Source organism: Benincasa hispida, chromosome 12 (genome assembly GCF_027475165.1).
Source record: "Benincasa hispida cultivar pf3 chromosome 12, pf3_genome.v1.1, whole genome shotgun sequence".
In the NCBI taxonomy this organism is placed as follows: Eukaryota; Viridiplantae; Streptophyta; class Magnoliopsida; order Cucurbitales; family Cucurbitaceae; genus Benincasa; species Benincasa hispida.
The window spans coordinates 7333270-7345066 of record NC_143489.1 but is presented as its reverse complement, the minus strand read 5'-3'; the positions used below and the strand labels follow the sequence as shown (position 1 = coordinate 7345066).

Genomic DNA, 11797 nt, shown 5'->3' with positions numbered 1-11797 from the left:
CTAACTAGTTTAGGAGTCTACAAGACTTTCAAAGAAAGAAGCAAAACCTAACAAATAACTATAACCACAATGAAACAAGTAGCTTCAAGTGATAACACCCCCCCAATCTTTGATGAATCAAACTTTCACATATTACTAACTAGTTTGGGAGTCTACAAGACATTCAAATTTTCACATTATACTTAAATTAAGTTTGGAGCCTTTGTAACCATACCATTATTTCTGCAACTTGTGAGTTAACGGGATTACAATCCATTTTTCTATGTACCTTGATCCATAGTGCAACTCTAGTCACTGAAGTTGAGCCTAAACTACTCTTTTACTTAACAATAACATATGGATATTCATTTAGTAAAAAATTAAAATAATGAATATAGTCACAATAATTAATACCATTTCTTCTGCCAATCAAGCATAACCCTTGCAACTATATGTATGTGGAAGTGGCCTTTTCTTCATGGACTTGAACTTTTTACTTGTTGCCTAATCAAACATAAATGTATATGCACAAATAAATGAATGATTAGAAAATGAGTAATAATCTTATGAATTTAGCACATGTAATAGTGAATTACCTTGAATTTTGCACTTTTCTTTTCTTTCACAAAGTCCATCCAATCACTTATAGATTGTATATTGGCGGGCTTCAATTTAGCAAGTTCATCCTCACTAGAAATCACAAGAATTTTGGACACAAATCGTGATTTTCCTTATCTCCATAGCTTTTGAAAAAGATAATTTTTTTGCCAAGCTTCCTTCATATTATATCTCAACTATAATAATATTTTAAATAGTTAGAAATTTATACCACAAGATACAAGATAAAAAAGATACTTCAATAACTCAAAACACCTTCTAACATTAGAGATGTCCATGGGGCGGGGCAGGGACGGGGAAGCCTTCCCCGTCCCCGCCCCTGCCCCCCTATTTCATTCCCCGTTCTCTCGAATTTCTCCGCAGGGAATGGGTTGGGATTCCCCGAAAAATTTTCCGCCTTTATTTTTCTCTAACATTTTTTTTAAAATTTCAATTAAATATATTTATTTTACAATTTTTTAAACATTTTCAATGGAATTTTCATTTAAATGAAATATTATCAATTTTACTAATTAAAACAATAATACACATGCAATTTAAAAAATATAATTAAAATGTTATTCTCATAATTGTAAAAATTAAAATTAAACCCTTGGAGCATCCTATCTTAAATATTACAACATCTAAAGAATTAAAGTAATAAAATTTTTGAACTTAAATAATTAAAACATCTATAATTATCTTAATAAAATCTACAATATGAATATATATATTAATATATATAAATATATATATATATATATATATATATAAATATATATATATATTAAAAATTTATAATTTATATACAAAGTCGGGGCGGGACGGGGTCGGGGTCGAGGCTAGGGACCGGGAATATATTCCCTGGCCCTGGCCCTGAATTGTAAATGGGGAAAAAAAATTCCCCACTCCCTCCCACATTCCCCTGTATTTGGGGCGGGTCCTTGCGGGCCCCGACCCCGTGAATTTTTTGGACATCTCTAATTAACATCACATACATACTTGGATTGATGTCCACAAAATTTTTTCAATCTAGTAGACAATTTCCTCCAATCTTGTAAGGTGAAAGGAACTACCTCTCTCACGAGTGGACCTAAAAATAAAGACAAGCCTATTGAAGTCTTCCCAATTGGTTACCCATACTCATTATATGTTATATCAATTTTATTGTGTTTCTCAAAGACAATAGTTTTCATTTTTGTAAAGAGAGTTGTTTCATAATTTGCTCGGCAATAGTTCGAAATCAAATTTTTTTGAAATCAATTTTAGTAGTATGAAAATTATGTTTTAAAGTATGTAACTAAACATTAAATTGAATCTGAATTATTAAAGATGTATTTGGGAGTGATTTCGAAGTTTGAACATGAAAAAACATGATTTTAATTATTTTGCACTTTTAAACACATTTTTCATATGATTAAACTTGATTTGAAACGATTTAAAACATGTATCAAGTGATTTTAACCCTTCTAAAATTGCTCACAAATATGCCATAAGTGTTCATAATTTAGAAATGGATTTGATTATCTCTGTTTAATCCAATCCAATACTGTAAAATATTATTACAAGTCTTTAGACTTTTACTATTGTATCTATATCTATGTCTTTTCATTACTAAAAAAAAAAAAAAAAAAAAATCTAACTAATCACTAGAATTTCAATTTATGACAATATTAGATTAATGCGTTAAACAAATAAAAGACTAAACTCTTAATCTATATCAATGGGCATTCAGTAGAGGAATAGTGCTAAACTTTCTCAACAATTCAGTTTTTAGTACTTTAATAAAAGATTAAACCCTTAATCAAGTTCTAGAATTCAATATTCAAAATACCAATCAACAAATGTAAACATAAAGCAAGATTTCCACAATTATTATACCAAGAGATTGAAATTAGACCTAAAAGAAACAAAAGAGGACAACAATTTTCAAATTGATAAAAGAGAAGAGTATGTGAAAGATGTTCACCTTACAACTTTCAAATATGTTGTGTCTCTCTCAAGAAGATGAGAATGTGAAATCAACAGCTATTTTGTTCTGATGTCTAATTTTTCAGTGAACTTTTTTATGGCATACTTCTAGAAAATAGATATGAAAAGGGACATAGAAAAGAATAAAGAGAAAGAAAATTAGTGAGAAAAATAGATAGAAAGTAAAATGAGAAAAAAAGAAGACATTAAAAAAAACATTTAGAAGGGAGAAAATGGAAATAAAATCTTACAATAATCACAATAACTCAAATGATATATGCCCCTCCCCATACTCAGTCAATTACTACAAATTTGAAATTATGAATTGGTTGACTTTATTCACCACCAATTTGTATCTACTTACCAAGAATTATGGATCACAAGATTTTACACCATTATAAACTGATAACTTTCTCCTAGGGCTAGAGATTATTAAAGAACAGAATTTTACAAAAAGACAAGTGTTATACTATCATGAAAATAAGCCAAAATTAGAGTTTTTTTTTGCTTCAACTCAGAAGTTTAATGCTACTCAAATTTGCTTAAGCCTAACATCAATAGCAACATAAAATGCTTGTTTTTGGTATTTAGGACTACATTCTTTATTCTCCACTACCATTATCCTCCTTAATCAAGGTAAAACTAAATCAAGCACTTGAAGAATTATCAGCAAAAAGAAACGATGGCAGATTTCTAAACTTTTTGCAAAATGGATCATTCATGAATCTAAGAGACAATAAAAAAATTTGGATCCAATCAAGCAAAAACAAAACTCAATTAAATCAACACTAACAAACATTAATTAAAAAGAAAACTCATCCAAACAATAGGATGTACAGTAGAGGAATAATACGTTAAGTTTCATGCTCGATCCAAACTACTAAAACAAAAACTCATAGTCAATTTTTTTTTTTTAAAAAAAATAAAGACAAATATAAGGTAGATTGAAAATTATTTTCTATTTTAATGTGAATAAAAATAAAACTTGAAATTGAGGTAAAAAGGAAAAGTATTTCCAAATTTAGGGTAGCGAACTCGTGTATGCAGTACACGATTTGGGTATTTCCACCCCATTTCTTCTTCCCAAATCACTGATCAATTTCCCTTTTCTCTTTAATATTCACCGTGGCTCCAGCTCCAACATCCCCAAAAATGGTGTCTCCTTCATCTTCCAATATTTCAAACACCATCTTCCCCATCTTCATCATTTAAAACTCTGTTGATTTTGTTTTGCTAATGTTGGAGTTTTGAAATTTTTTCCATGCACATCATTTAGGTACATCAGCAATGTTCAATACTCAATCTGGAATCCCACCTAATTTTAGCTTCCAAACTATTGACTCTCTTCACCACCGTTGCTAATGTTGGGAAGTGTGTTCATTTCATTCTAGAAAACTCCATATAAATAGCTATCTTGAATCTAAAAATAGATTCCACAATGTCAACAACTAATCCCACCAACTCCACAAGAATAAGAACTTTGACTGGGCTACAACTAAAAATAACTTCAACTATTTCCTAGAAATTAGAAATTGACTAGACCAACTCAAAAACTAATTTGCAGTTTTGAGTTACTAACATTCTCCTCCTAACTCAAATACTGCAAACACCTAACTTGCTCCTAAGAGTATGAAAACGACTTACACAAAAAGACTTAGTGAAGATATCAGTTATTTACTCTTCTGAGCTGCAATGTATCAGCTGCACTTCTCCTTCCTTCTGCATCTCTCTCAGAACATAATACTTGATCTTAAAATGTTTGGTCCTTCCATGAAAGATTGGATTCAATGAAGTGGCTAGAGTGGCTTGATTATCCACAAACACCTTCACACACTTTTCTTGCTTCAGATGCAAGTCATGCATCAATTTCTTCAACCAAACAGCTTGGTTGACTGCTGTCGTCGTTGCAAAGAACTCAGCTTCTGCAGTTGACTGAGCCACTATATCTTGCTTTTTTGAACACCGTGAGAAACAACCTGAGCCAAAAGTGAAACAATAGCTAGAGGTGCTCTTCATATCATCTAATGACCCAGCCCAATCACTATCTGAGTAGCCTTGCAACTCAAAATTTTCAACTTTAGTAAATTTGATCCCAAAAGACAATGTGCCTTTCAAATATCTCATAACCCTTTTTCCAACAACCATATGATTCTTGCTTAGACAGTGAAGAAATCTAGATAAGACACTTACAGTGTACATAATATCAGGCCTAGTGGATGTGAGATATATGAGACATTCAACTAGACTTCTATACACATTCTCATCGGCAAGTTCTTCTCCATCATTCTTCTACGACTTCTCCTTCTGAATCATTGAAGTGTTCACAGTCTTGCACTCCTCCATATTGAACCTCTTCAATATCTCTCTTACATACTTCTTCTAACAGAGGATCATTTCATTCTGCCTTTGCTGAATCTCCATACCTAGGAAGTAATGCATCAGACCTAGATCAATCATCTCAAACACCTTCATCATTTCTTGCTTGAATATCTCTATCTGAACATCATCACTTCCTGTCACTAGCAAGTCATCTACATAGAGAGATACAATCACAATAGCAATACTTGATTTCTTCACATAGAGTGTGGATTCACTTAGACTCTTCACAAAAACCAGGTTCAACAAGTGATCATCCATCTTGCTGTACCATGCCCTAGGAGCTTGCTTCAACCCATAGAGTCTTCTTCAACAAATAAATCTTCTGCTCTTGTCCTGGTATGATGAATCCATCTGGTTGCTCAACATAGATCTCTTCTTCTAACACTCCATTTAGGAATGCTGACTTCACATCTAGCTGATATACCTTCCATCCATGCTGGGGCTGACACAACCAGTAGCAACCTGATTGTGTCCATTCTTGCAACTGGTGCAAAAGTCTCAGAAAAATCAATTCCCTAGACTTGTGCATACCTTTTTACCACTAACTTGGCCTTGAGTTTGTTCACAGAGCCATCTGGGTTCAATTTGGTTTTGAAAACCCATTTGACTCCAATCACTTTCCTGTCTGTAGGCTTCTCCACCAGCTCCCATGTATTGTTTTTCTCTATCATACTCAATTCTTCGTTCATTGCCTCCATCCACTTCGTATCTCTTTTAGCTTTTTTATATCGTGCAGGCTCTAATGCAGCTACACTACTTCTTTCATACACCTCCCTCAATAGTCTAATCTCTCTAACTGATGCATCATTAACTAATTCATTAGGATCCATAGAGACTTCTTGTTGCTTCAACTCCGCTTCTTCTGTCCAGTCCCACTCCCCATCCTCCAAAACTTGAACATCTCTGCTAATCACCATCTTTTTTGTGTGAGGTTGATAGATTTTGTAGGCTTTGGACACCATGCTATAGCCTACAAAGATTCATGGTTCGACCTTCTCACTCAACTTGTCTCTCTTCACCTGTGGAACATAAGAAAAACACAAACAGCCAAACACCTTCAAATTTGTCAATTTTGGTTTAATACCAAACCAAGCTTTATAAGGTGTCTTCTTCTCCAATACCCTCGTAGGTAGTCTATTCAATAAAAAGACTGTTGTGTTTACTGCTTCAACCCAAAATTCCTTTGGCAAGTTTTTCTCATGCAATAAGCATCTTGTCATTTCCATAATACTTTTGTTCTTCCTCTCACTGACTCCATTTTACTGTGGAGAATATGGAGCAGTGAGCTAATGCTTTATCCCAGTTTCTTCACAGAAGGAATTGAACCTTTACGATGTATATTCAGTCCCATTATCAGTTCTCACCACCTGAATCTTACAGCCACTTTGATTCTCAACCCATCTCTTAAATTTAAGAAACACTTCAGCTACTTCAGACTTAGGCTTCATGAAATATATCCAACACATTCTGGTATAACCATCAATAAAGATAATGAAATACCTGCTACCATTTAGTAAGAGAGTTGGTTGAGGTCCACACAAGTCAAGGTGGATGAGCTGCAACTTCTCAGTTACTTTCCATTGTGGCTTCTTGAAAGGCAACCTTGTTTGCTTCCTTGTTAAACAAGCTCTGCAGTTTGTTTTCAGCTCCTCTAGAAATGGTATTCCCACTGCCATCTCATTCTTCTATAGATACTGTAACCCTTTCTGATGAAAATGCCCCAACCTCTTGTACCATAATTCAGTGTCATTCATTTGACACTTGAAAGTTATCTGCTCTTTCTTGAGTGGATCCAACAAGAAACTTTTGTGCTGCATCTTTATTTTGAACAATTCATTCCTATTGGATTCAGAAATGAGGCACTTTTCTTCTTCAAACAACACTTTGAATCCCTTTTCTACTAATTGACCAACGCTTAACAAGTTTTGATCAATTTCAGGGATAAACCACACTTCAGTAATCAACTTGGTTCCAGCACAACTCTCTATTGACACCGTGTCCTTCCCCTTTACTTCTAGATACTCACCGTTTCCTATCTTCACCCTTGACTTGAATGACTTGTCAAGGTCCTTGAACAACTCTTTGTCACTTGTCATGTGATTGGTACACCCACTATCAACAACCAACCATTACATTTAGTGACTGATGAGAAATAAGTAGCCACAAAGAGTTGATCTTCTTCTTGCTGTACTAAAACATTTACTCCTCCTTGCTGTTGAGTTTTTGCTTCCTTACAGAATCGTTCCATGTGCCCCAATAAATGACATCTTTTACACTTCAGATATGGCCTTCTCCAGCATCTGAAATGTGGATGATTCTGCTTCCCACAATGCTTGCATGTACTACCAGCATCCTTTGCAGTAAACTCTGAGCTACTGCTGCCACTTTCCTTCTTCCCTTTCCCCTTCTTCTCTCTTCCATATTCTCTCTGCTGCACTCTAGCTTTCAATGCCCCTCAATGCTTTCTTCCTGTCTCATCAACCTCTTCTACTCTTGTGCTTGCAAAACACTAACCATTTCTATCACCTTGAGTTCTGAGAGGTCTTTAGTATTTTCTAAGGAAGCAATGGTTGCTTCATATCTCTCAGATACTGAAACTAGAATCTTCTAAACCAATCTATTGTCAGATAAATTGGTTCCTAATGCTCTTGCCTTGTTAGCAATCCCAATCAACTTATCTGAGTACTCTTTAATGGACTCAAAATCCTTCATTTGCATTCTCTTAAATTCTCGCACAAAGTTCAACACTTTCATGCCTTTAATCCTCTCATCACCTTCATATTCACTTTTGAGGAACTCCCAGATCTTCTTCGCCGACTTCAACGCCATAATTCTGTTGAATATGGTGGGAGACACAGCTGCATATAGGCAAGCTCAAGCCTTTGCCTTCCTAGTGACCCTCTCCTTATGAGTCTTGATCTGATGTATTGTTGGGTTATCAGAAAATGGAGTAATCTCATAGTCTTGCTTAATTGCTTCCCAATAATCACATCCCTTTATATAGGCTTGCATTCTGATAGCCCATGCCTAGTAGTTTTCACCATCAAACACAGATGGAGCCAATGAAGAAAGACTGTTTGATCCTAATTCCATTTCTAACAACTCTCACAGGTGTATCATTCAGTTTCTCTCGGAGATATTTCACTAATTCTCACTCACAGATCCCTTAAGAATTGAGAGCTCTGATATTAGTGTTGTTCTAACTAATGAGAGGGAAATGAGAAAAATGGGAAGTGTGTTCATTTCATTCTAGAAAACTTCATATAAATACATATCTTGAATCTAAAAATAGATTTCACAATATTAGCAACTAATCCCATTAACTCCACAAGAATGAGAACTTAAACTTGGCTACAACTAAAAATAACTTCAACTATTTCCTAGAAACTAGGAATTGACTAGATCAACTCAAAAACTAATTTGTAGTTTTGAGTTACTAACAATCTGGAATCCCACCTAATTTCAGCTTCCAAACTATTGACTCTCTTCACCAACGTTAAAATCAGATTCCTTTCCCATAATTTTGTTTCTATCATCATCCCTTCAATTTGGGAATTTAGGGCTTCAATCGATGGGAATTTTTTTCCTCAGAAAGAGAGGATTGGCGGGAAGCCTTCAACGTTTTTTTTTTTTTTTTCCTTTTTGTGTTCTTTGAGAAAATAGAGTATTGCCAAAATTATTTTGCTTACATTAGTTATTCTAAAAGGGGATTTCTAGGAGTTTCAATCGACAATTTACACTTTCAAATTGTTAAGCTTAACAACTAGTTTTTTAGAGTGGATTTCATTTGAGGAAACAAAGTATTGTTGAATATGTTCTTCCGATGTTCAACAATTTTTTGCCAACTCGTGGATGTGGGTTACGATTAAGCTACCGTATTTTTCGAAATAGTTTCGAATCTACCTTATATTTGTCTTTATTTTTTTTAAACTACATTATTTTAAAACAAAATCTCTCATAGTCGCTTATAGTAGCAGGAATAAAAAAAAAGTTGGGGAAAAAATTTAGGGCTTGAGAGAATAGAAGTTTGTGGATATTACGAAGTGGGAGTGTAGACTTGTAGATCTTGTTCAACTTCAAGCCCTAATCTAAAAGCCTTACAACTTAACAAAAATAATTTTAAAAATAATTATCCAATAATGAGATCCAATGAAACACTCATATATAGAATCCTCAAGAGTTATCTCACAACATTCAAAAAAGAAAAAAAAGAAAGAAAGAACATAAAATCCTCCAAAAGAAGAAGTAATTGAAGTTCACCTTTGGTAATATCAATAAGAAAAAGTGAGATGAAGTCATGTAGGTTGTGAATGAAGTTCCACAAAGAAGGTAGAGCTCCAATTGGTGCTTAAATGAGAGCTTAAATTCTTTCCTTAGGGGAGTGTTGCTCGCCAGATTCAATGCTCTTGTACAACGAAAGAGAAACCAAAGTCTAGAGCTCCACAAACAATTGTGAAGACAAAGGAGAAATCGAAGAGGAGAAGTCGAAGTTGAATAGGATGGAGAAGTCGAATGCTAGGGAAAAACAAAGAGATATTCTGCGGAAACCACTCTGTCTATGTGTTTTCCGTAAAATATTCACGCGCCTTTTCTTTTTCATTTTTTTTATTCCCGCTTTTCTCCTATTTTCCATAGCTCTTTTATCAAATGCTTTTATAAAAAGTTATTAAATGTGATATTTATTGTAGTGTTAAAGACTTAAATATAACCTATGCTTGACTTAATGAATTGAATAAAGAAATCAACACTCTTAAACATTTTTGTTTCTTGAGATTCAATCTTTGCATTACTTTTGTTTTTTATTAGTTTAAAAATCATATCATTATCTTGTTTCTAATCCTTAGCTAAAATCAACACAATTTTAGAATAGCTAAATTAAATATTGGTATTTGATCTCTTGAGGACGATACTCGATCTCTTAAAGCCGCTTTTACTCTATTATAATTTGATGCATGCACTTGTGCAAGTCAGTACTCTCATGTTCCCTTTCAGATACAATAATTTAATAACTTTATCGAATTTTATGTGAGATTCTTGGGTTCGAGGCCTACCTGTGCGAAACTTGGGCTCCTTGGCCTCGACCGAGGCCAAGGGAGAAGTTGGACCTTTCAACCCAACTTGAGTTCATTGGACAAACCAGGACTTCTTGGGCTTCAAATCCAAGGCCGATGAGGTGGGGTTAGTCTCAGCCTTTGAAGCCGAGGTTAACGGGGCGCTTCCTTGGTCCGTTATGATCGTATTGGTATTGTTCTAATTTTCTTTTTCAGTTATTGAGATTGGATTTATCTTTTCTATTTAAAATCACCCATAACAACATATATTGTGTTTATATTTGAAGTATACGATTTCATAAATTATATTATTTATTTTAATATGAAGTGTATATATAGGTGGGTATGTATCTATATGTGTGTGTGCGCATTATTTGGTTAATTTGTAATGAATTAAATGTGTTGGATGCAGGTACAAAAAACTTTTAGACATAATTGATTGAACGATTATAATTTTTATTATTTTAAATGGTAAATATTGGCCATAAAATTCAAAAGTAATAAAAGAGATAAAATAAAGTAAGATATTTTCATTTATAATTCCTAATGTTTTGAGTAAAATAAAATAAAAAAAAAAAACTTAAGCACATTTTTAGAAAGATAAAGTGAGAAAGGATGCAATAAACAAAAGAAAAGAAAAAGTAGAAACGTAGTTATTACGTAAAGAAATTTGAATATTTGTTTAAGGATGTATGGTTTTAAATATCACTTTACTAGTCCTTTATCAACGAAAAAAAATAAAGAAAAAAAAAACTAAGAGACTCCATAAATAAATATATATATATATATATACGCACACAAAAATATGAAAATATATGAAGTCAAAATACAAGAATTGTTCGAAAAATATAATAATAAGAAGGGGTTGTAAAAATAGAGAAGGAAAAAAAACACAAAAAAAAAAAAAAATGGACAAAACACAGGGATGTGACTTTGATGGCAAAATAGACATTATGAAAAAATTTAAGCAGAAGAAAGTTAAAAATTATCCTACCATAACCTATTTTAATATAGTATATATATAAATCTTAAAATAATTTAATATTATGTTAATCTCAGATCATCAACTCAACTAGTTAAAGTACATATTTTTGGACTTTGGTCGAGAGGTCTAATTGTTGGAATAAAAAAATAAAAAAATTAAATCTACCTAATATTTTAACTAACTTTTGAGAAATATAATAGTTCAATTTAAAAAGGGACAATTGCAACTTTAATAAAAAATAAATTGAAAATTCGGCATGTGTCTAGATTTTACTTTTTTGAAAACATGGCAAATGACTTTCGTCTGAAAATTTGATTACTATCTAATTTCTATGTGATTGCTATCTGATTTCTATGTGATTGTTATATGATTGTTATATGATTGTCATACCTGTTATTACAGAAAAAGTTGAAGTCACAACTTTGATTTCTTAAAATGTATTTGCCATACAATATAATTTCCTATCTAAAAAATTTCAACAAAATCCCTAATCAAATTCTTGTTGTTTTTTTTTTTTTTTTGGAATTAATTTGTATGTGTTGCCTCAAGGGGAATGAAGGTGTGGCATGTGATGCCAACTAACCTTTCTTGAGTTATTATTTTTCCTTTAATTAACTTTTAAAGCCATTTGAAAACAATCATTTTTGGTCCATTTGAAAATATTTTTCAATTATCTTATGGTTTAAGTCTTACTAATGAAATTGGTATTGATGATAAAGTTGTGATATGTCAATAAACTAAAATCAACATAGTTCAATGATAATTGACATGAACTATATCTCTTAAAGTTGAAAGTGTAAATTTCGAAAACCCTAATCAGTTTTGATGGAATATT

At 32.8% G+C, this 11797-nt stretch overlaps 1 long non-coding RNA gene across 1 annotated transcript; it reads right to left on the bottom strand.

Moving 5' to 3' along the window:
• Window positions 1–201: 201 nt before the first annotated feature.
• Window positions 202–9539, bottom strand: LOC120092629 (uncharacterized). Its single transcript, XR_016525450.1, has 4 exons — window positions 9187–9539; window positions 2546–2655; window positions 576–773; window positions 202–483 (listed from the first exon to the last, which is right to left on the bottom strand). It is a non-coding gene; the product is annotated as an uncharacterized LOC120092629 (long non-coding RNA).
• Between the last annotated feature and the right edge of the window lie 2258 nt (window positions 9540–11797).